The 23,957-nt window shown below is 39.8% G+C and overlaps 1 pseudogene; it reads right to left on the bottom strand.

Moving 5' to 3' along the window:
* Positions 1–5,233: 5,233 nt before the first annotated feature.
* Positions 5,234–19,612, bottom strand: LOC133755203 (small ribosomal subunit protein eS24-like; annotated as a pseudogene).
* Positions 19,613–23,957: the final 4,345 nt, after the last annotated feature.

Below are 23,957 nucleotides of genomic sequence, written 5' to 3'. Positions count from 1 at the left end.
GCAGTGGTTGCCGTCCTGGGTAGGTATGGGGACTTTTTGTTAGTTCCTGGATGCCGAGTTGTTTTTTTTTTTTTTTTAAGATTTATTTATATTGTTTGAAAGAGTTACACACAGAGAGAAGGAGAGGCAGAGAGAGAGAGAGAGGTCTTCCATCCGCTGATTCACTCCCCAGTTGGGCAAAACAGCCTGAGCTTCACCAACATGAAGCCAGGAGCCAGGAGCTTCTTCCAGGTCTCCCATATGGGTGCAGCAGCCCAAGGACCTGGGCCATCTTCTATGCTTTCCCAGGCCATAGCAGAGAGCTGGATCAGAAGTGGAGCAGCTGGGTCTTGAACTGGGGCCCATATGGAATGCTGGCACTGCAGGGGCTTTACCCACTATACCACAATGCTGGGCTGGCCCCATTTCCTGGCTGCTGGTTTTTATTTCGTCTTCGAAGACCCGAGATTGTGTTACAGGTATTCCTTATACATCTCTGCCCTCTTCATTATGATTGTCTCTTGTCTGGAAAGGTGCAGCAAGTTTTGATCTTAGACATGCAGGCCGCACCTGCCTTCATCCTCATGCTTTGTATGTCACAGAATCTATACCAATAGATTATTTCCCCTCTGTATTTTCTTCCACATTAGGAACAAATACTGACTCCAAGATGGATGAACTAACTTTTTTTCCTTCAACACTTCCCATTGGAGCTTTTTATCAGCTTTCCCCACCCAACCTGTCCATAAGCTTATAATATTTCTGTTTGATAGGAAATGCTTGAAACACACCTGTTTTCTCTTCCTGCTTTTTCTAACCTTGCAGAGTAGGGGAAAAAGCTAGATTTGTGTAACTTCAGGGTGAACCATATATCCTGAGACTGAAGAGAGTCAACAGATGTTACTGTCAAATCATTTTCTGGTAAGATTGTTTTCCCTAATTTATATGCAAGGTGCCTAAGGTAACACAATATTTGTATCATGAATCCTTAAAAACAGCACTCCATTGTGCTTGTTTACTCAAAAGAATTAAGTTTTTAATATTAAGTAATTCTTCCAGATGTAATGTAAAACTTACATATGAATGAGGGGGGTTTGAGACTGCACCTGTACTAGATTTTAAGTAGATAATGTTTTTGTGTTACTTATAAGTTTCTGATTTCTTTCATGCAATACTAGCTGGGAATGAAGTCCTGTTACTTCCATTTTACTGAGGTGCTGCAACTGACCCAGATGAGAAATGTGCCCATGTTACAGGTGTAATAAGTGAAAACATGGTTGTGATCTAACCCCTTGGACATGTCTGTTCAGGCAAACAGCTGTATCAATTTACCCCATTTGTAACAGTGTTCAGATTTTCTTTTAAAAACTAGTTGTTTAATATTGAAAATATTGTCAAGGATTCAAAACCTTTATTTGCTTGCCCAACTCTTGTTTCCCTGGAAGAAGATACACATGTATGCATGCACACAAATTATGCATAGTGTCAGCTGAAATCAGCACTGCTGTGGGCCATTTGTTGTTGCTCTTGTGTTTTGATTATAAGTCTTTTTAATGAGAACTTTAAAAAGGTTTGTGGCACTTATTGTTTTATGGTAAAAAAATACAAGTGGTATGGCAATGTGTATGTTCCTGTTAAGAATGATCCAAGTTTTTGTTAGCAGTCTTTGAAATGAAAGAGTTTGACTAGGGAGTTACTTCAGAACTGCCAGGCTCCTAGAGGTTTCTAAAGCAGTAAGCATTGGGTGAGGCAGTGCATGTGCACTTAGCATCACAGGTAATTCTGATGCGCACTGATCTCATTCCAAACATCCATGACAAAAGATAGCAAAACTTTGGATGTTTCACCTTCTGAAATGCAGCTTAGGAACTTTTAAAATCTTTGATCCTTTTAGGAAATTATGTATTGATAGAGAGGTCAGTGCTAAGTGATGATACATCCAACAATCCTCAGCCCTTTTACCTTCTAACCACACTGGGACCCTATGGGATGTGCTTTGTTTCTCTGAACCCTTAATACAGTACCTGGTGCAGAGTGAGTGTGACTTGGATAGGAATGCTTTTCCCAAGGACGTTGTATGATGAGTGATATTTCATTGGTCCAATGTGTACAGATGAACTCAGTTAAAACATGGTTTGGTGACTTCCTTGAGCTAGGATGTAACCAGGGATTCCTTGCCCAGAGTTCAGTGGATTGACCCCTTTGTTCTCTCCATTGTACCAGTGATTCTCTGGCCAGATCTTTTTGACAACACTTACCAGGCTGTTCTATCATCAATCTGATTGATTTTTCTGTCAACTTTTGAGCCAGAACTGTATTGTACCAATTTATTTTGCACAGAATAAACATTTTGCCATCAAATGTTATTTTAAATCTGTAAATAACAAATATTGAGTCAATGAAAATAAAATTTTGATTAGACAGTGGTTGTAGATGTGCTAAATTTCTCAAATTATTATAAAACAAAATTTTACTTGTAAATGTTCTGATTTTGTGTGCATAAATACTATTTTTAATGTAAATTAATGACTGATAACTTTTGTAGTCTTAGATGGGAGATTTAACACCTTCATATGTATTTGTCTACAAGTTTATATCACTGTTCTGTAATAGTACATGTTTATTGCTATAATAATCTTATCAGACATGTAATTTGTAGAATTGCATATGGCTGTAAAATAATTTTAAACATCAAAAATTTAGAAATGTGAGGCTAGCAGTGACCTAGAAGTTTGGGGTGAGGTTCAACTAAGAATGGCTGTCCAAAGGCAAGTCTTATGGTGACAGATAATAGGAACTTTATCTTGGACTGGAAGTTTGTGTACACAAACATAGTCAAGTGAACATGGCTATCAAAATGATCCCAGGCATGGTGGACACATGTCTGTTCATCAACATGGCTGAAACAGTCTTCTTTGGGATGCAGGAGGTTAAGTGAATGTGTGGCAGAAACCCTTCTGTTGACACCATGAGGAGCAGATGTGTTCACCTCGATCTCCAGCCCACATTCAGGATTGACATGCCTTTCCTGGAGCCTTTGCCTTAATATATCTTTGTGTGGGTGGAGGGACTAAATCCAATCTTCTCTAGTACTTCTACTATTTGCCTTTTAAACAGAAATTTAAAGATACATATTTTACTATTGAAAATATTCATTTTAGTGGGAGACACAGCAGACTCATAGAATGGCAGATGTCCTAAATAGCACTCTCGTCTCAGAATCAGCCCTTAAGGCATTTGGATCTGGCTCAAGAGCCCATGAGAGTTTTTAGGCATGGAAAGCCAAGACACTTTGAAAAAAAAAGACCTAAATGAAAGATCTCTGTGAGTGAGATCCCAGTGGAAAGAATCGGGCCATCAAAGAAGGAGGTACCTTTCTCTGAAGGGAGGAGAGAACTTCCACTTTGACTATGACCCTGTCGGAATAAGATTGATGTTGGTGAACCCTAAAAGCTTCCATAGCCCTGGCAACTCATGACTAGAGTCTAGGGAGATTACTGATGCCATAAACAAGAGTGTCAAATTGTTAAATCAACAACAGGAGTCACTGTGTAATACGTCTCATGTGGGATCTGTCCTTAATGTGTTGTCCAATGTGAAGTAATGCTATAACTAGTACTGAAACAGTATTATTACACCTTGTGTTTCTGTGTGGGTACAAACTGATGAAATCTTTACTTAGTATATACTGAATCAATCTTCTGTATATAAAGATAATTGAAAATGAAAAAAAAAAACTTGGTGTTAAATTGGAAATTACATAGAAAATTAATCAATTTTTTAAAAAAATATCATGTAGGATCTCTGTCATTAATGTGCTGTACATTTTGATTTAATGCTATAACTAGTACTCCAACAGTATTTTTCACTTTGTGTTGCTATGTGGGGGCAAACTGTTGAAATCTTTACTTAATATACACTAAACTGATCTTCTCTATATAAAGAGAATTGAAAATGAATCTTGATGTGAATGGAAGGGGAGAGAGAGTGGGAAAGGGGAGGGTTGCGGGTGGGAGGGAAGTTATGGGTGGGGGGAGACATTGTAATCCATAAGCTGTACTTTGGAAATTTATATTCATTAAATAAAAGTCTTAAAAAATTCAGTTTTTATATAAAGCAGAGTTTGATTTCATGTTTTGTCTGAAATATTTACCAAAAAATAAAAATAAAAAGAATAGGGCAAGAAGGGGGAGACTATCTCTAAAACCTTGGACTTGAACCTGCTCGGTAAGCTTCTGAATGTTGGGTTTGCTGAGAAATGAATATCAGAGTTTTTCTTGAAGCTGATAAAATGAAGGACCTGGCCAGCAGTGATCTCCTGATGCCTAACAGGGTGCTTGGTTTACTTTTCTGCCATTATCTGTTGTGTTTTTAGTCTATTCTCATTGTAATCATGCACAATACAGTTACTTATGAAGATCAAGTTTACAAAGTCTGCTGAGTGGAGCAGTGTGACATGTAGTGACTCAGAATGTAAACTCTCGGGGGCAAATGTGGTAGTACCTTTGCTCAGATCAGGGAGTTGTTCAAATCCCTCATTTTTGAAGAAGTTGACCAGAAATACTTGCCAATGCTGCCAGAGCACTGCTGCAAAATGTGACATGTTTGTTTTTTAAATAATTTTCTTTTTGTTGTTAATTGTTTTGCTGTTCCTTTATTATCACTGGCATGGTTTGGCATCAGATGTCATCACCTCTTTATATTCTGTGAAGGTTCAAATAAAAAGTGTGGTGCCAAAAGAAGAAATACAAAATAAAATTCAAAGATAAGATTAGTAATATTTTTATGAGAATAATGGTATCAGTGACTCAACTTTGACAAGAAATGTATAAAAGTTTTATTATTTGATGAGATCCTTCAAGGTATGCTTGGCAGAGAACCTGGAAAACTTTCTTCAAAGCACTGCTGCCATGAGGGGATGATTGGGTTACAGAAAAAAAAGTATTCCAACCACTGGTTGGACTTCATCATCCAAGTGCAATTTGCTAGAATAAACAGTGCAGGAAAAGGAAAAGCTAGAACATGGCTGTGCCTGAGATTGAGCTAATAATTGCCCCACACTCTAGTATTTGCAGCACAGAGTAGTCACTGTAGACTGTCATCATTTCTTCTTTGTAGTTTCTCCTGCATCATTTAACTGAGTAAAGCACTAGTACCCCACAGTTCACTCCATACATTTATTTTTTTAAAGTTTTACAGTTTATTAATTCTTATGAAAAATTCACAAAATCACCATAAAGTCACTACAAAATCTTTACTCCTTCAGCTTTTTGCCAGCACTAACATTGGCTTTGGCAGTTCCCCTGAACTCCTTCAATGTGTTGTTACACTCCTGTTGCTGTTGTGTTGAGATCTTTTTCTTCTCATACAGGCCATGTCTTGCAAGTCAATGTTTGGATTCATTTTTTAACATAATCCAAGGAATCATAAATCATACCAAAGTCCATTGTCTTGCCACGGCCAAAATGGGTTCTAAAACAAAATACAAAGATGCCATCAGGAGTTATCTAGCACATTTTGGCTAGTTTTTCCCAAATCTCTGTGGAACAGTTGCCTTCCCAGAGTGGATCACATCAATGACCATTTGTTCCCTCTGAAGTGGTCAGTTAGTCATGAACTTCCTGGTACAAATAGTACTGTGTCATTCATTATGTCAGCTGATCACTACAAAAAGAAAAATGCTACTATATTGCTATAAATCTCAAATAAAATATAATTCAATTCAACTGAGACAAAAGGTATAAAGAGTGATACCTGGGGCTGGTGCTGTGGTGCAGCAGTTTAAAGCCCTGGCCTGAAGTGCTGGCATCCCATATGGTTGCCAGTTCTAATTTCGGCTGCTCCTCTTCTGATCCAGCTCTCTGCTATGGCCTGGGAAAGCAGTAGAAGATGGCCCAAGTGTTTGGGCCCCTGTGCCCATGTGGGAGACCCAGAAGAAGTTCCTGGCTCCTAGCTTTGGATCAGCTCAGCTCCAGCAGTTGCAACCATCTAGGGAGTGAACCAGCAGATGGAAAACCTCTCTCTATGTCTCTACCTCTCTCTGTAACTCTGTCTTTCAAACAAATAAAATAAATCTTTAATAAAAAAGAGTGATACCTTATTCATAAAGTTACAGTCCACAAATAAGATAAAATAGCTGTGATTTTTTTATATACTTTCACAGCAGTCTCATATTCACAAGAACTAATCTGATGAAAACAAGTTGGTATTACAAAAACAATACTATGACAGATAAATTTGGAATGTTCTTACTGTGAATGAACAGATCAAACATGGTAAAAAGTTTTATAAAATAAGATTCTACTAGTTAACCTTCAAGTACTAAGAAAAAAATCTGTTGTTCCTCAAAACAAATTTTGTGCATGTTATAATCACTGATCAACATGCAATATTGAAATTATGGCAAAAAATAGAATACATATATATGATTGTACTTTGGATAATGCATGGAAGAATGGAACTAAAGATGTGTTTTGAAATCCATTTATAATTTTAATAGCATAAATATTTCATACAAAATTCAAAAATTTGTTGTATATATGGATTTCAAAATTCCATTTCCGGGGCCAGCATTGTGGCATTGCAAATGGTGCCTACATAAAGAAATTGGGAAAACAAAAAATAAATGAGCTATCAATGCATCTCAAGGATCTCAAAAAAAAAAAAAAAAACAGCAAACCAAACCGAAAACCAGTAGGAGAAAGAAATAATTAAAATTAGAGAAGAAATTAACAAAATTGAAACAAAAATACAAAATATCAGCAAAATGAAGAGATGATTTTTTGAAAAAAATAAAACTGATACATCATTGGCTGAACGAGCAAAAAAAGAAGACCCAAATTAATAAAATTAGACATGAAAGAGGGAATGTAACAGACACCATAGAAATAAAAGGAATCTTCAGAAATTACTACAAAGAGCTGTATGCCAACAAACTAGGAAGCCTAGAAGAAATGGATAGATTCCTAGACACATGCAACCAACCAAAATTGAGCCATGAACACACAGAAAACCTAATCAGACCCATAACCAAGACAGAAATTGAATCATTAATAAAGGCTCTCTAAACAAAGAAAAACCTAGGACTGGATGGCTTTACTGCTGAATTCTACCAGACATTAAAGAACTAATTACAGTTCTTCTCAAGCTATTCAAAATAATTGAAATGGAGGGAATTCTCCCAAGCTCTTTCTATGAAGCCAACATCACCTTAATCCCTAAACCTGAAAAAGACGCGACTGAGAAAGAGAACTACAGACCAATTTCCCATGAACACAAATGCAAAAATTCTGTACAAAACTCTAGCCAAACAAGTCCAACAACACATCAGAAAAATCATTTACCCCAACCAAGTGGGATTTATCTCTGGTATGCATGGATGGTTCAATATTAAAAAATCAGTAGGAGCCAAGATGGAGTAATAAGAAGGGAGCTTACTGAAAGACCAGGAGAAGGCAGATTAATAAAAGTGAAGATAGTGTAGTCTCAGGGAAGAATTAGGAAAAAAACAACAGAGGAAACTCTTGCATAATTAGAGGGACACAGTTGACCTATGTGGAGGGCACAAGTACCCACAGCTTGGGACTCTAGCTGTTGAGAGGCTCTGCACCTGCACTGGAAGGAGAGGTGAGATAAAACCACAGTAGCCTGAGACACTGGCAGAAAAGTGGCAGGAAGAGCCTAAAGGGAACAAGGCTTGAAGCCCCATGGGGAAAAACACCAGCTTAACTAGAGGAGAGAAAAAATAAAAGGGACAGTACAGACATGATTCTATCTCTCCAATCACCTTACAAAAGCCTAGGAGCCAATAGAGCAGGCACCATTTTGGACATATGTAACAGCTGCGCCAGCTTGGGGCTGCACCCAGCAATCAGCCAAACAGAAAACCTTACTCTGGTGGGGAGTAATAACAGGAGACTAAGACCTAGTGAATGTGTGGAGCTTATGAACTGGGACAGTGAAGAAAAACCTGTGTGTGTGTGGTATAACTCACAGTGTGGCTGAGACTTGAGTAGTCTTAGTGGGAGATGCCACAAGCATGGGCCACACTGGCTACCCAGTGAAAGACATTGCAGGGGAATCTGAGCTTACAGTGAGGACTGCACAGATTTTTTGTGTGGTCCTTGGGACAGAGCAGATGAATATTGCACCCACAGGGGCTAGTGCTCAGGCACTGATTGCTACCAAGGAGAAGAGCTCAACTGAGCAGAATTACTTCCCTTCAGAATAAAAAGAAAAAAAAGAGGGAGAGAAGATTTACCACACCAAACCTGGGTGTGTCACCTTTGGCACACCCTTAACCCTGAAGAACTGAACAGTGCTCTCTGGCCACACCTACCACAAGCCTCTAGAGATTTATGAAAAGCAGATAGTCCACTTAATCTAGAGACATAGTATAATGAAAAAGCCACCACAGCAAGAAAAAAAAGAAGAAACCATTGAATATATCCACAATGCCAAAGAACAGACACAAAAACCAAGGAAATAAGAAAAAGGAAGACATCATGAAGCTCCCAAATGAACATGACACTTCAATACAAGAATATGAAGATGATGAGATAGAAGAAATAGAAGATACGGAATTAAAAAAAATTTATGATAAGAACATTTAGAAGTTATCAAAAACAAATGCAGTGGCCAGCACTGTGGCTCAATAGGCTAATCCTCTGCCTGCAGTGCCAGCACACCGGGTTCTAGTCCCGGTCAGGGTGCTGGATTCTGTCCCAGTTGCCCTTCTTCCAGGCCAGTTCTCTGCTGTAGCCCAGGAGTGCAGTGGAGGATGGCCCAAGTGCTTGGGCCCTGCACCCCATGGGAGACAAGGATAAGCACCTGGCTCCTGCCAGATCAGTGCGGTGCGCTGGCTGCAGTGCACAGGCCACAGCGGCCATTGGAGGGTGAACCAACGGCAAAGGAAGAATGTTCTCCCTGACTCTCTCTCTCACTTACTGTCCACTCTGACTGTCAAAAAAAATGAAAAACAAATGCATGAACTACAGAAATTCATTCAGGACAGGACAGAAAATCTCTCTCATGAAAATGAAATCTTAAGGAGGAATCAAAATGAAATGAGGAATTTAATAGAACATGAAATTGAGATACTGAAGAGAAATCAAAATGAAATGAAGAATTCAATAGAACAAATGAAAAACACATTTGAGAGCCTTAAAAACAGAATCAGTGAGGAAGAAGAGAGAATATCAGACCTAGAAGACAGAGCACAGGAAGTTATACAGTTAAACCAAAGAAAAGAAGAGGAAATTAGAAATCTAAAACATATTGTTGGGAGTCTACAGGATACTATTAAAAAAACCCAACATTTTGGTTCTAGGAGTTTCTGAAGGAATGGAGAGAGAGAAAGGATTAGAAGGCCTTTTTAGTGAGATACTAGCAGAAAAATTCCTGGGTTTGGAGAAGGAAAGAAATATCCAAATATAAGAAGCACATAGAACCCCCAATAAACAAGACCCAAAAAGATCCTCACCGAAAAAATTTGGGGCAAGATGGCAGAATAGGCAGGGAGCACACTATTAGTCCGGGGGGAGAGAAAGTTTAATATAAGTGGAGATACTGCAGGGTCAAGGAAGAGTAGGGGATGAAACAGCAGAGGAAACTCTTCCGGAACTAGTGATTAACAGTGGACCTGCGTGGAGAGCGTGGGAGCCCAAGTTTGGGACACCAGCGGCAAACTCAACACACCAGCGCTGGAACGCGAGGTGAGCCGAACCTCAATAGCCCGAGATACCAGCGGGCAAGCGAAAAGAGGAGGCTAGAGGGAACGAGGCTTGAAACTCCGTGGGGAAAAGTTCACCAGGCTAAATAGAAGAGAGAAAGGAAAAAAATAAAAAAGTGACCGATACAGACACAAGTTTCTCTCTCTCCGTTCACCTCTCAAAGGCGAGCAAGACAGAGGAGGCACCATTTTGGACATACGTCATAAGCAGGGCGACCTCAGGTCTGCACCAGCCCTGAGCCTAGCAGAAAAACCTGACTCTGGGGGGAGGGATGAAATAACAGGAGATTAGCATCTAACTTGGCAACCCAGTGGGAGACTGCAGGAGAATTGGAGCCCACACTGAGGGCAGCAGAGATTCCCTGTGTGGTCCTTGGGAAAGAGCTTCCGATCTCTGGCTCCTGTGGGTATATCATTTGCCTGCTAACTACCTCCAATTACGTTCAGCTGTGCGGAATTACTTCCCTTTTGAATCAAAAAAAGAAAGAGAGATTTACCACACCTAACCTGGGAGTGTCATCATTGACACACCCTCAACACTGAGGAACCAAACACAGCTCTCAGGCCACACTCATCTCAAGCCTCTAAGGCTCCACTGAAAGCAGACAGTCCACTTAATATAGAGCCATAGTGTAACAAGAAAAAACACCACAGTGAAGAAACCAAATATCTCCAATATGCCAAACAACAAACGCAAAAACCAAGCTAACAAGAACAAGGAAGACACTATGACGCCCCAAATGAAAAAGACACCCCAATTCAAGATTATGAAGATGATGAGATAGAAGAAATGCAAGAAGGAGATCTCAAGAAATTGATAAGAACATTAAGAAGTTCTCAAAAACAAATTCTTGAACTACAGAAATACTTAATGGACAAGATAGAAAATCTCTCTCGTGAAAGTGAAATATTAAGGAGGAATCAAAATGAAATGAAACAACTAGTGGAACAAGAAACTGTGATAGTGATGAGAAATCATAATGAAATGAAGAATTCAATAGATCAAATGACAAACACATTAGAGAGCCTTAAAAACAGAATGGACGAAGCAGAAGAGAGAATATCAGACTTAGAAGACAGAGAACAGGAAAGGAAACAGGCAAATCAAAGAAAAGAAGAAGAAATTAGAAATCTAAAAAATATTGTCGGGAATCTACAGGATACTATTAAAAAACCCAACGTTCAGGTTCTAGGAGTTCCTGAAGGCATGGAGAGGGAGAAAGGATTAGAAGACATTTTCAGTGAGATACTAGCAGAAAATTTCCCAGGTTTGGAGAAGGACAGAGGCATCTTAGTACAGGAAGCTTATAGAACCCCTAACAAACATGACCAAAAGAGATCCTCACCAAGACATGTTGTAATCAAACTCACCACAGTGAAGCAGGAAGAAAAGATTCTAAAAGGTGAAAGAGAGAAACGTCTGATTACTCTCAGAGGATCTCCAATTAGACTCACAGCAGACTTCTCAACAGAAACCCTACAAGCTAGAAGGGAATGGCGAGAAATAGCCCAGGTACTAAGAGAGAAAAACTGCCAGCCCAGAATATTATATCCTGCAAAGCTCTCATTTGTGAATGAAGGTGAAATTAAGACTTTTCATAGCAAACAGAAACTGAAAGAATTTGTCGCCACTCATCCTGCCCTGCAAAAGATGCTTAAAGATGTGTTACACAGAGAAACACAGAAACATGGTCACCAATATGAAAGAAGGTAAAGGAAGGAAACCTCACAGCAAAAGATCACAGGAAGCTCAATTTCTCTTTGACATAGAATTAAACTCTGATGCTCTGTTAAAGCAATGTGTTAAAGTAATCTATTATGTTCTCTTGATGTCTGTGAAATTCTAAGTGTTCAAAAACAGCTGAATTTTTATTAAGAGCTATGGGTTATTTAAATATGTGCTTTTTTCAAAAATTTGAATAATCACCTTGTAACAATGATCAAATTTGGTCTATGTTATGTCATGATTTTAAGAAATCTTATTTCAACCAGATATTTTGGATTTTGAGCCTTCTTGGCATTCTTGACAGGCATTCAAAAAATCAAAGTTTCAAACAATCTGGACTCTAAAATTTCCAGTATATCCTGGCCTTTGGTTTTTCCAGTTTGGGCCCAACTGAAAAAATCGAAGGACCTATGTCTCTCATCTTATAGAGACACCAACTAATCAGTCTATTTGGAGTATATTAGAAGTACTGTCAAGATGTGATGTGGTACCAGACTTTAAGTTTCTATAATGGAAAATGCTATTAATACAAATGTTTGAGAATTAAAAAGTCTAATGATCTTGTGTTACTAGACATTATAGTTATCTTAATGAGAAATCCCCAGAGGCCTAAAGGGTTAAATACTTGTAAAATCCTACAGGTACTTTCAAAAATACTGTGAAGTAAGAAAGTGCCTCTTGTTGGTTGATGAGTTTATAATTTTAAACATGGCGACTTAAAGTCTTTTGTCATCCACAGTTATATATGATGTGCTGCTCATAAAACTAAAGCGTTGTTGGTTCTGTGTTTAGCTGTCCTCCTGTAGGTTCCTATGGACTTTTCCCAGCCACTTCTATTGTATTCAGTACTTTGGGATGGCTCTGTTAACAGATGAAGCCAATAATGTATTCACAGTACCAACTGAGAGAAAGTATGGTTAACTGAGGTTACTAAAAAGAAAAAGCAATTCAAATCAATTGGTAATCTACAAAAAGAGTTAAAGATTTTAAAAGCTATTATTAAAATTGCTATATTGGTCTATTATGCTATATTATATGTGTGTACATATTGTATGTCCACATGGGGAAATTTTATTAAGAGTTTTATTTTAAATGGCTTATAGATAAGATTGTCCATAAATTTAAGCTGCTAAAATCAATCAAAGATACATTTTAATTTGTGGGGCCTGAATCTGTGTATCATATGTTTTAGACTTGTTGGTAGAAAGACACTAAAAACATTTTAGATGGTTGTGCTTAAGTTTACTGGTTAAACAAACTACACCATGTTAGATATTTAAGAGGTGTTTTCAAATACATGATTCTTAAAATTTATAGAAGGCATTGGACATTCTGGTAAATGTTTTCTTAAGTTGTTATCTAATGGTTGAAACGGTTTGCTAAGTATTCATGTGATATTGCTATTGTCAGCAAGCGATCTAGGACTTGCTCCCTCATTTCTCTATTCTAAGCCCAACTTGTTCTTTCATTTCTCTATTCTCTTCAAGGTAGGAAACTAATTCTATTATGAAGGAATCTGTAGGATGCACAATTTAATCTTTAGACCTTATAAAAGAGATGGCTAACATTTTTCTGCAATAGCATAGCCAAAATAAGAACTTAAATAATAATCTCATAGCTAGATTCACTTCGCCATCAGCAAAGTATACAGTAAGTAGAAAAAACCTCCCTTTCAGACCAAAGGGAAAGAAAGTTTTAAAGTGAGAATATAATTTTCCTCATGGGCATTGTCTACCTTAGAAAAACTACTACAGAACATGCCTGTGACTATAGACGTGTAGTTCAGGCCACCGAAGATTAGAGATGGGACACAGGCACTCCCTTGACTTGCATCCTCTGGTCTGCTTTAACACAAACCAGGAGGAAAAGAAAGCTAGGCATCAGAAGCAATGGGTGGCAGGCCTATTAATGGCTGATCTGTACAGTGATCTGCCCTCAAGGAGACCCAACAGGCCAGTCCACTGCAGTGGCTTTCAATGTGGTAAGCATGGGCTTCAGCAGAAGTCAGCTTGTGAAGACCCCTGGCAGCTCTGCCAAGAGTTGGATCACTGGAAATGGACCTGCCCTGGAGTCAAAGGATGCCCAGGTCAGAGCCACAGATCTTATTGGCTTTAAGCTGAAAAGCCCTTCACTCAGCCCAACTTCCAAAGTGACCCCTGCAGCTTAGGGGATGGTCAAGTAGGGTCAGCAACATTGCAGGCAGAACTGTAAATTTCTTGTTAGAGATGCCCCCTGCCTTGACCTGGCCAGCTCTCCTCCCAGGCCAGCCAAGTAATGAAAGTCAACAGGGTGCCTTCCCCTAGGAGGTTCACACCTCCCTGAGGATGCACCCCATGTGAAGAGATAGATAGGTCTGGGCCTCTTAACTTACAAGGCCTAAAGCCCACCAGATTATTACAAGGCCCCTTCTGTCAGGTTCTTTTTGACTCTCAATCAGAAAACTTAATTGTAGTTTAGACAGCACCTTTCTTAGCTCATCTAATACTGACTCTGTCACACTTGGGCCTCATTCCTTTGTAATCATAACCTCTACTCTACCACCAATGGCTCTACTCCCAACCTGTGTGTACTGATGGTCCTCTTCCCCACTTAATGCTGTATAATTGTTCAAACCTGGTAAATGCCACTCTTAGGATCATTGGTTACTATCCTCACTCTGTCTTTTATGACCTTGTCTAAATATGATCAGAGTCGGCAAACTTGGAAGGCTTCCATAGCCTTGGCAACTCATGACGACAGCCTAGGGTGGTTACTGGCACCATAAACTAGAATGTCAATTTGTTGGGTCAACAAAAAGAGCCACTGTGCAATTGCTCCTCATGTAGGATCTCTGTCCTTAATGTACTGTACATTTTGATTTAATGCTATAACTAGTACTCCAACCGTATGTTTCACTTTGTGTTTCTATGTGGGTGCAAACTGTTGAAATCTGTATACTAAATTGATCTTCTGTATATAAAGAGAATTGAAAATGAATCTTGATGTGAATGGAAGGGGAGAGGGAGTGGGAGAGGGGAGGGTTGTGGGTGGGAGGGAAATTATGGGAGGGGGAAGCCATTGTAATCCATAAGCTGTACACTGGAAATTTATATTCATTAAATAAAAGTAAAAAAAAATCAACAGCCTTTGTATACACAGGCAATGCCATGGCTGAGGAAGAACTTCTAAGATCAATCCCATTCACAAGCTACAAAAACAATCAAATACGTTGGAATAAACTTAACCAAGGACGTAAAAGATCTCTATGATGAAAATTACAAAACCTTAAAGAAAGAAATAGAAGAGGATACCAAAAACTGGAAAAATCTTCCATGCTCATGGATTGGAATAATCAATATCATCAAAAGCAATTTATACATTCAATGCAATACCAATCAAAATACCAAAGGCATTCTTCTCAGATCTGGAAAAAAATGATGCTGAAATTCATATGGAAGCACAGGAGACCTCGAATAGCTACAGTAATCTTGTACAACAAAAACAAAGCCAGAGGCATCACAATACCAGATTTCAGGATATACTACAGGGCAGTTGTTATCAAAAAAGCATGGTACTGGTACAGAAACAGATGGATAGACCAATGGAACAGAATAGAAACACCAGAAATGAATCCAAACATCTACAGCCAACTTAGATTTGATCAAGGATCTAAAATCAGCTCCTGGAGCAAGGACAGTCTATTCAATAAGCAGTGCTCAGAAAACTGGATTTCCACGTGCAGAAGCTTGAAGCAAGACACCCACATTACACATTACACAAAAATCCACTCATGACCTGATACAATCAAATTATTAGAGAACATTGGAGAAACCCTGCAAGATATAGACAGCGGCAAAGACTTCTTGGAAAAGACCCCGGAGGCACAGGCAGTCAAAACCAAAATTAACAATTGGGATTACATCAAATTGAGAAGTTTCTGTACTGCAAAAGTAACAGTCAGAAAAGTCAAGAGGCAACCGACAGAATGGGAAAAATATTTGCATACGATGCAATAGATAAAGGATTAATAACCAGAATCTATAAAGAGATGAAGAAACTCCACAACAACAAAACAAACAACCCACTTAAGAAATGGGCAAAGGACCTCAATAGACATTTTTCAAAAGAGGAAATCCAAATAGCCAACAGACACATGAAAAAATGTTCAAGATCACTAGCAATCAGGGAAATGCAAATCAAAACCACAATGAGGTTTCACCTCACCTCAGTTAGATAGGCTCACATACAGAAATCTACCAACAACAGATGCTGGTGAGGATGTGGGGAAAAGGGGGCACTAATCCACTGTTGGTGGAATGCAAACCTGTAAAGCCACTACGGAAGTCAGTTTCGAGATTCCTCAGAAACCTGAATATAACTCTACCATACAACCCAGTCATCCCACTCCTTGGAATTTACCCAAAGGAAATTAAATTGGTAAACAAGCTGTCTGCATCTCAATTTTTATTGCAGCTCAATTCACAATAGCTAAGACATGGAATCAACTTAAATGTCCATCAACAGTAGACTGGAAAAGAAATTATGGGACATGTACTCTATAGAATACTATGCAGCAGTAAAAAACATTGAAATCTGGTCATTTACAACAAAATGGAGGAATCTGGAAAACATCATGCTGAGTGAAATAAGCCAGTCCCAAAGGGACAAATATCTTATGTTCTCCCTGATCAGTGACAACTAACTGAGCACCTAAAGGAAACCTGTTGAAGTGAAACTGATACTATGAGAAACAATGACTTTATCTGCCCTTGTACTGTTTGTGGAGGAACAACTTACTACTTTATTACTCTTAGTATTTTTTTAGTTCTACTTAATACCATTGGTTGAACTCTTTAATTAACACACAATTATTCTTAGGTGTTTAAATTTAACTAAAAGTGATTCCTGTTAAATATAAGAATGGGAATAAGAAACGGAGGAAATGTACAGTTCAACACATGCTCAATTGGACTTACCCCTAATGGTAGAGTTAGAAACGTGCTAGGGGATTCCAATCCAATCCCATCAAGGTGACATGTACCAATGCCATGTAACTAGTCAAATTGATCAGCTTCAGTTCATAATTGATCACAATGATAGGATTAAGTGTCAAAGGGATCACATAAACAAGAGTAGTGTCTGCTAATACTAACTAATATAATTAAAAAGAGAGAATGATCCAACATGGGAAGCAGAATACACAGCAGACTCATAGAATGGCGGATGTCCTAAACAGCACTCTGGCCTCAGAATCAGCCCTGAAGGCATTTGGATCTGTCTAAAAAGCCCATGAGAGTATTTCAGGCATGGAAAGCCAAGACATTCTGGGAAAAAAAAAGACATAAATGAAAGATCTCTGCAAGTGAGATCCCAGTTGAAAGAATGGGCCATTAAAGAAGGAGGTACCTTTCTCTGAAGGGAGGAGAGAACTTCCACTTTAACTATGAGCTTGTCTAAAAAAGATCAGAGTTGGTGAACTCAAGGGCATCCATAGCCTTGGCAGCTCATGACAAGAGCCTCAGATGATTACTGATGTCGTAAATAAGAGTGTCAATTGTTAAATCAACAATAGGAGTCATTGTGCACTTGCTCCCCATGTAGGATCTCTGTCCTTAATATGTTGTACTATGTGAATTAATGGTATAACTAGTACTCAACAGTACTTTATACTTTGTGTTTCTGTGTGGGTGCAAATTGTTGAAATCTTTACTTAGTATATACTAAACTGATCTTCTGTACATAAAGATAATTGAAACTGAACCTTGATGTGGATGGGATGGGAGAGGGAGTGGGAGATGGGATGATTGCAGATGGGAGGGTACTTATGGGGGGGAGCCACTATAATCCAAAAGCTGTACTTTGGAAATGTATATTTATTAAATAAGTTTAAAAAAAAGAGAACCCAAGATATGCTACACATGAAGTTCTCATTTCCTAGCTCAGTTACTAAAACAGCAAAGAAGAAACTCTTGAATAGAATTAGACTCATATTCGCCCTACTACTTAGAACAATTTAAATACCTCAAGAAAAGCTAGAGGTCAGAATCAAATCACCCTGCTCTCTAAACTTTTAAGCTACAGGAGCTGACTGACAAACTGAGGAAGTTTCCAACTAAATGCAAACTGTAAAAAAAAGAAAAGTTGCAACATGGAAAATTACAATCAAATATGGGTTGAAAAACTCTAAGAGCAGAGTTCAAAAGTCAAAGATCAAAACTTCTTGTCAACTTTTTTCCTAACAGAAAACCTGGTTGTTTTAACATTAATATGTAGGACCAAATTCTATCTTCATGTCAATGTGCCTTTTGTATTAATGCTCAATTTCCAGAAACTCATGTGGCCAATTCCATGATAACCTCAGCCAATCTACCACAAATCTACAACACTTTATATTTTCCTCAGCTGATTGTCCTGTTTTGTTCCTCTTTCTCTGTGCCAAACACCATTGTACTTTAGGACAAATATTACTTTTTCCTTTATTTAAACATATCTCTTATATTCCATAACTTCACTAAAAGTATGTCTGTGTATCACAGTTTTTTAACCTTTTCTCTTAATTTTGGTTACCATATACTTGTTAGAATTATTCCTTATTCTAAGTAACTTAATTTCTAACAAAAGCTTAGTAAACAATTTTGAACCGACATACTTCAATAATTGATGAAAGCACAGTTACTTGTAGGTCCAGTGCCTTTTATAGAATTTAAGATGTCAAAAGTTCATGAATTTACATTTAGGAACATTTACTTCTTTCAGGGGTTAATCTGGTAATGCACAACTATAGTAAAAAGGGTGGTCCTTACTAGCACTTCTTGCAGGCTTATGCCAGGTGCTTGGCTGAGGGATCTACACACCTTAAGCTTTTTGATCCTCATCACAGCTTTCTGGGGCTGTAACTATGGTTATCTCTACTTCTCAGTTAAGACATGACAGACATACCCTGAGTAAATTTCCTCTAGTCACAAGTGAGCATAAATTCAAACATGATAAAAAGCTTCAGAATATTAGATAATATGAACTTACCATGTGTAAAATGTTTATGGAAAATATGTATCATGACAAAGCTATGCATAGATTATCAAAAAAAATTTATACCAAAACAAACATACAATTTTTCTTCCCACAAACTTTTTCAAGTACAATAATGTTGCTCTGGCATTATTTAAAGTAATTAGAAAAAAAGCTGTCAAATAACAGATAACTCTTCCAAAGCCAAGAAACAGTTCTTTAGTGAGCCAGAGTGTTCTGCCCCAATTCAGTCCTACAAAGTGATCACAAGCCAAAAAATGTTTCATTCTCAGCCTGAGTCAAATTCTCCATTTTCTCAAACTCCTTATCAACCCAGTTTTCTTTCAGGTAAGCTCCTTCTTGAATCCCAATATCCTGGAGACCTTTCTTGAAGTTTCCTAATTAACACTGCACTCATGCTCCAGTCCTTTCAGAAAGGTCCCTCCTCCCAAATTCTCCTTTCCCCCACTTTTCCTAAGGGTTTTCCACAGGCCTCATCTCATATCCCATGAATCCCTGCTACAGCTCTTGCAAAAGTCATCTGCTTTCAGCAATAATATTCTTCCCTTTTCCTATCTATCCTTGGATGGAGACACACACAAATTACATGTTCTCCCCTCCCCCAGCTCTTTCAAGACACCTAACCCTCCCCCAGAGTTTCCCTCCAGTGCTGTCAACCTTGGTCCTGAACTCTAAACCCTGACCTTTTTTCTCAGTCTTTCAAATCCAGAAGTGCTGGGGTTTTACTCTTTGTCAACAGCACACGACCTTCCCCCCAGGTCTACCTCCCATGCCGCCACACCCAAGTCTTCTCGCCCCCCTGATTCCCTGCAGAACCCCAGAGAAACTCAGTCCCCAATATCCGTTCATCCCCTCCTGTCTCTGTGGCCCCTAATTCTCCTCTAGGTGCCCTTGGACCCCAGATTTCTCCCCATACCTGCGACCCCTCTCTGCTGCAGGACAGAGGCCCACCTCACTGCCTCCAGGGCTTGGGGATCCTTTCCCTTAACCTTGGTGCCCCCAGGCTGCTGACAGCGTCAGTCCGGCCAGACTGGCTCACCTGCTGTTCCTGTCCAGGAGGAAGGCACAGGCGGCCAGGTTAAGCCAACGCCGAGCAGCATCTGAAACTCGGAGAGGAGCACGTCGTTGTTGAACTTCGGTATCACTTTCAGGTCCAGCTCCAGCCCCATGTCCTCCAGGGCCCGGCCGACTCCAGTCTCTGCTCCTCCTCACGTCTGAGCCTCTGCTGCTGGGACCCTAAGAGGCCTGCTGCCAGCGGGTGCTGCGACTGCACTCCACTGAGGTAGGCCCCGATCTGTCACTGCCTCAAAGATAAACTCAATCACCAGTGAGCTCCTCAGGCCAGCGCCGTGGCCGCCACCTCTGCTGAAGTCCCAGGCTCCCCCACGGCAGCCCCAGGCTTCCTCACTGCACAGAAGCCTGAGGTCTAACTTCGCCCCCACCGCCGCTGGGCCCACGCTCAAGGCCCGTTGTTTAACCACCGCGGCTGCCATCTTCCCACGCTCAACATTGCCTCCTCCCCACACTTCGCTTCCAATGCTGCAGCCTTGCCAGGATTCATGGCTGCCACTGTCGCAGCCGTCCCACTCTTCGGGGCCACCCTACTCTTCATGGCTGCGGCTGCCGCCCCCACTCTGCAGGGCAGCCCCACTCTTCATGGACTCAGCCTCCGCCAACGTCCAGAATTCGTGGTTGCTACTTCTGCCGCTTGGTGATATCGCACCTGCTGCGTCACACGCCCGGCCCTGCCCCTTCCTCCTGGTCTCAGTCCTCCCCCTCCTACTTTCACTTTCACCTGTCCCGTGGACTCCATGGAGTTGACTGTCTCAGAGAGCTTTTCCCTTCCCACTGACCCGGGGGCATAGGGCCCTCTTCTGACATCTCTAAGTAGTAAACTTCTACTACTTCATAGATGTGGTTCAGTTGCCTTGACTCACACTGAATCTAACTTTACTGCTGGTCATAGTTCTCCTAAAGCGGCCACCTTGGTAGAAATAAGCTAGAAACAGATCAGACAAGTCTCAAGGGCATCTGGAAATCTTAATACGTGTCCTGTAGAAGGAACCCCTGGTCGTTGGCTGCACACTGCCCTGGGCCCTCCGTTCCCTCTGTGACGTGTCCTGCCTGGTGGCCATGGTTTTGTGTGAACTGCATGCTCCTAGACACGGCGTGCACTGCAATTTCACTAGATGATGGACAGTAACAGTCCCATCCTCTGATGGCCACTGTTGTATATGCAGTCTGTCAGTAACTGTCACGTTGGCACGTGGTGACTGTTTTCTTAGAAGTTCTGTAATGGAGGTTAATAGCTCCCAGGTGTGTGAGTATCCAGGCCATACTAATTGGGGTTGAGTGGTGGAAACCAGGCCCTCAGGGCACATGGCTTTCTGTAATTCTCTGATCATCTTCAATGTATATATATACTGTATTTATTTATTCTCAAATAAAAATTATGTTTAGAGACATCACAGAGAATAGGACAAGAATATCTGAATTGTTTGTTATAGCCTCCTTTTTTTAAAATTTTTTTAACTTTTATTTAATAAATATAAATTTCCGAAGTACAACTTTTGGATTATAGTGGCTTTCCCCCCCATAACATTCCTCCCACCTGCAGTCGTCCCATCTCCCACTCCCTCTCCCATCCCATTCACATCAAGATTCATTTTTTTTTCATTTTCAATTCTCTTTATATGCAGATAAATTTAGTATATATTAAGTAAAGCTTTCAACAGTTTGCACCCACATAGAAACACAAAGTATAACATACTGTTTGAGTACTAGTTATAGCATTAAATCACAATGTACAGCACATTAAGGACAGAGATCCTACATGAGGAGTAAGTGCACAGTGACTCCTGTTGTTGATTTAACAATTTGACACTCTTGTTTATGGCATCAGTAATCACCCTAGGCTCTTGTCATGAGTTGCCAAGGCTATGGAAGCCTTTTGAGTTCACCAACTTTAATCTTATTCAGACAGGATCATAGTCAAAGTGGAAGTTCTCTCCTCCCTTCAGAGAAAGGTACCTCCTTCTTTGATGACCTGTTCTTTCCACTGGGATCTCACTCACAGAGATCTTTCATTTAGGTGGTTTTTTTTGTTTTTGTTTTTGTTTTTTTTTGCCAGAGTGTCTTGGCTTTCCATGCCTGAAATACTTTCATGGGCTTTTCAGCCAGATCCGAATGCCTTAAGGGCTGATTCTGAGGCCAGAGTGCCATTTAGGACATCTGCCATTCTATGAGTCTGCTGTGTATCCCGCTTCCCATGTTGGATCGTTCTCTCCCTTTTTTATTCTATCAGTTAGTATTAGCAGACACTTGTCTTGTTTATATGATCCCTTTGACTCTTAGTCCTATCATTATGATCAATTGTGAACTGAAATTGATCACTTGGACTAGTGAGATGGCATTGGTACATGCCACCTTGATGGGATTGAATTGGAACCCCTGGTATGTTTCTAACTCTACCGTTTGGGCAAGTCAGCTTGAGCATGTCCCAAATTGTACATCTCTTGTTATAGCCTCCTTTAAGTCAGAAGTTTGTGTTGCTTGTGTTTAACTCCCAACTCTCCAATAAGAGTTTTTGAAGCTTCTGATTCTTTCTTCCATAGTGCAATGATAATTGATAAGATAAACAATCATAGTTTCAATTATATACATACATATTTAGAGATTTTTTTGAATACGTATTTTTGGCACAATCCACTCTAATTGATCCTTTTAGCTGTTAAAATTTCTTGTTTCACAGTATAGTTAAGAGTGTTTCCCAACACAGATTTTCAACTCTTTCATGTTCATATTAGAGACAAAATATATTATAAAATCTCATTTTGTTGCAGTTATACTTCACAATAAAAACAATCTACACACTAATTGAATATCCCTCTTTTGAATTTTTTATGTGTTTGTACATAAAGATTGAGCTGACAACAAAGAAAACTAGGTTAAAGTAAATGTCAAAGGGGCCGGTGCTGTGGTGCAGTGGGTTAACGCCCTGGCCTGAAGCACCAGCATCCTATATGGGCACCAGTTCAAAACCCAGCTGCTCCACTTCCAGTCCAGCTCTCTGCTGTGGCCTGGGGAAGGCAGTGGAGGATAGCCCAAGTCCTTGGGCCCTGCACCTGCATGGGAGACCAGGAGGAAGTACCTGGCTCCTGGCTTCGGATTGGTGCAGCACCAGCCATGGCGTCCATTTGGGGAGTGAACCAGCAGATGGAAGACCTTTCTCTCTGTTTCTCCTTCTCACTGTCTGTAACTCTCTCAAATAAACAAAATATTTCTTAAAAAAAGTAAATGTCAAAGCACATTGTCATGCTCTAGTATTTAACAATCTGAGTAAAGAAAAGTTAATAAAATACATGTTTTTTTAATTACAATTGTTTGAAATATTAATTTTTAATAATATGCATATATGTGAACCTTTTGAGGACCCTCTTCCTACATACAGTGGTAGAGCAAAGCCTGAACATCTGCATATTGTAATAAAAGGATAGAAGTAGCACTAATTAATTGTGATAAGAGGATAAAAGAAGCATGAAGCACTTTACTAAAGAGCCTGAGGTATAAGCTTCCAATGTTAAAAACTTGGAAAAGAGTGTTACTGGGGCCAGCATTGTGGTATAGCAGGTTAAGCCATTGCTTGCAAAGCCAGAGACCCATATGGGTGCTAGCTCCTTTGTGGCCACTCTACTTCTGATCCTTCTCCCACATGTGAGACCTGAATGAAACTCCTGGCTCCTGGCTTCAGTCTGGCCCAGCCCTGGCCATTGTGGCCATTTGTGGAGTGAACCAGCTGAGGGAGATTTCTATCTCTCTATGTCTCCCTATCACTCTATAAGTTTGCCTTTCAAATGCATAGATAAATAAATATTTTAAGAAGGAAAAGAGTGGCATTTTCAAACTCAATGACAAAAGGAGTTTGCGTACATTTTATATGGTAGTTGATATGGCTGCATTATTGGCTGCACTTGTTAATTCTAAATCACTATACATACATTCTGAAGCAGAATTATTATGTGAAGGGAATCAAGATTCTCACTGTTAAGGAGGGAGTAGAGATGATGAGTAGGGAAGAATGAAGCATGTAATATTGAACTAAATATATAGTATAAATTCATGTTTTCTTGATATAGATATTTTACCAAAAACAAGGAAAAGTTTCTCTCTGCTTGCAGACCAATATTTAAGAGTCAAGAACTGATGCATGAAAGCAGGTTAATTCAAGAAGCCAGAAATGTTGGGAGAAGGAGGATGTGATTGTCACCAAGACTATCGCAGCATCTCAGGGTAGCAGGATTGTCTCAGATGAGACCAGAATGGGGAATCAGGACTAAGGGGCATCAATGATAGGCCCTGCTGCATGTTGGGCTCCGGCCAGAAAATAAGAAGGCTGGTCAGAGTCAAAGAGGTTAACTTTGAGCCTGTAGTCACAAATCCCAGCCTCTGGTCCTGCTGACTGGGGTAGGCTATATTACTTGGCAAATTCATTTTTTTAACTTTTATTTAATGAAT

Source organism: Lepus europaeus, unplaced genomic scaffold (genome assembly GCF_033115175.1).
Source record: "Lepus europaeus isolate LE1 unplaced genomic scaffold, mLepTim1.pri SCAFFOLD_3_1, whole genome shotgun sequence".
NCBI classification, from domain to species: domain Eukaryota; kingdom Metazoa; phylum Chordata; class Mammalia; order Lagomorpha; family Leporidae; genus Lepus; species Lepus europaeus.
This window is presented reverse-complemented; position numbering and strand designations above follow the sequence as displayed.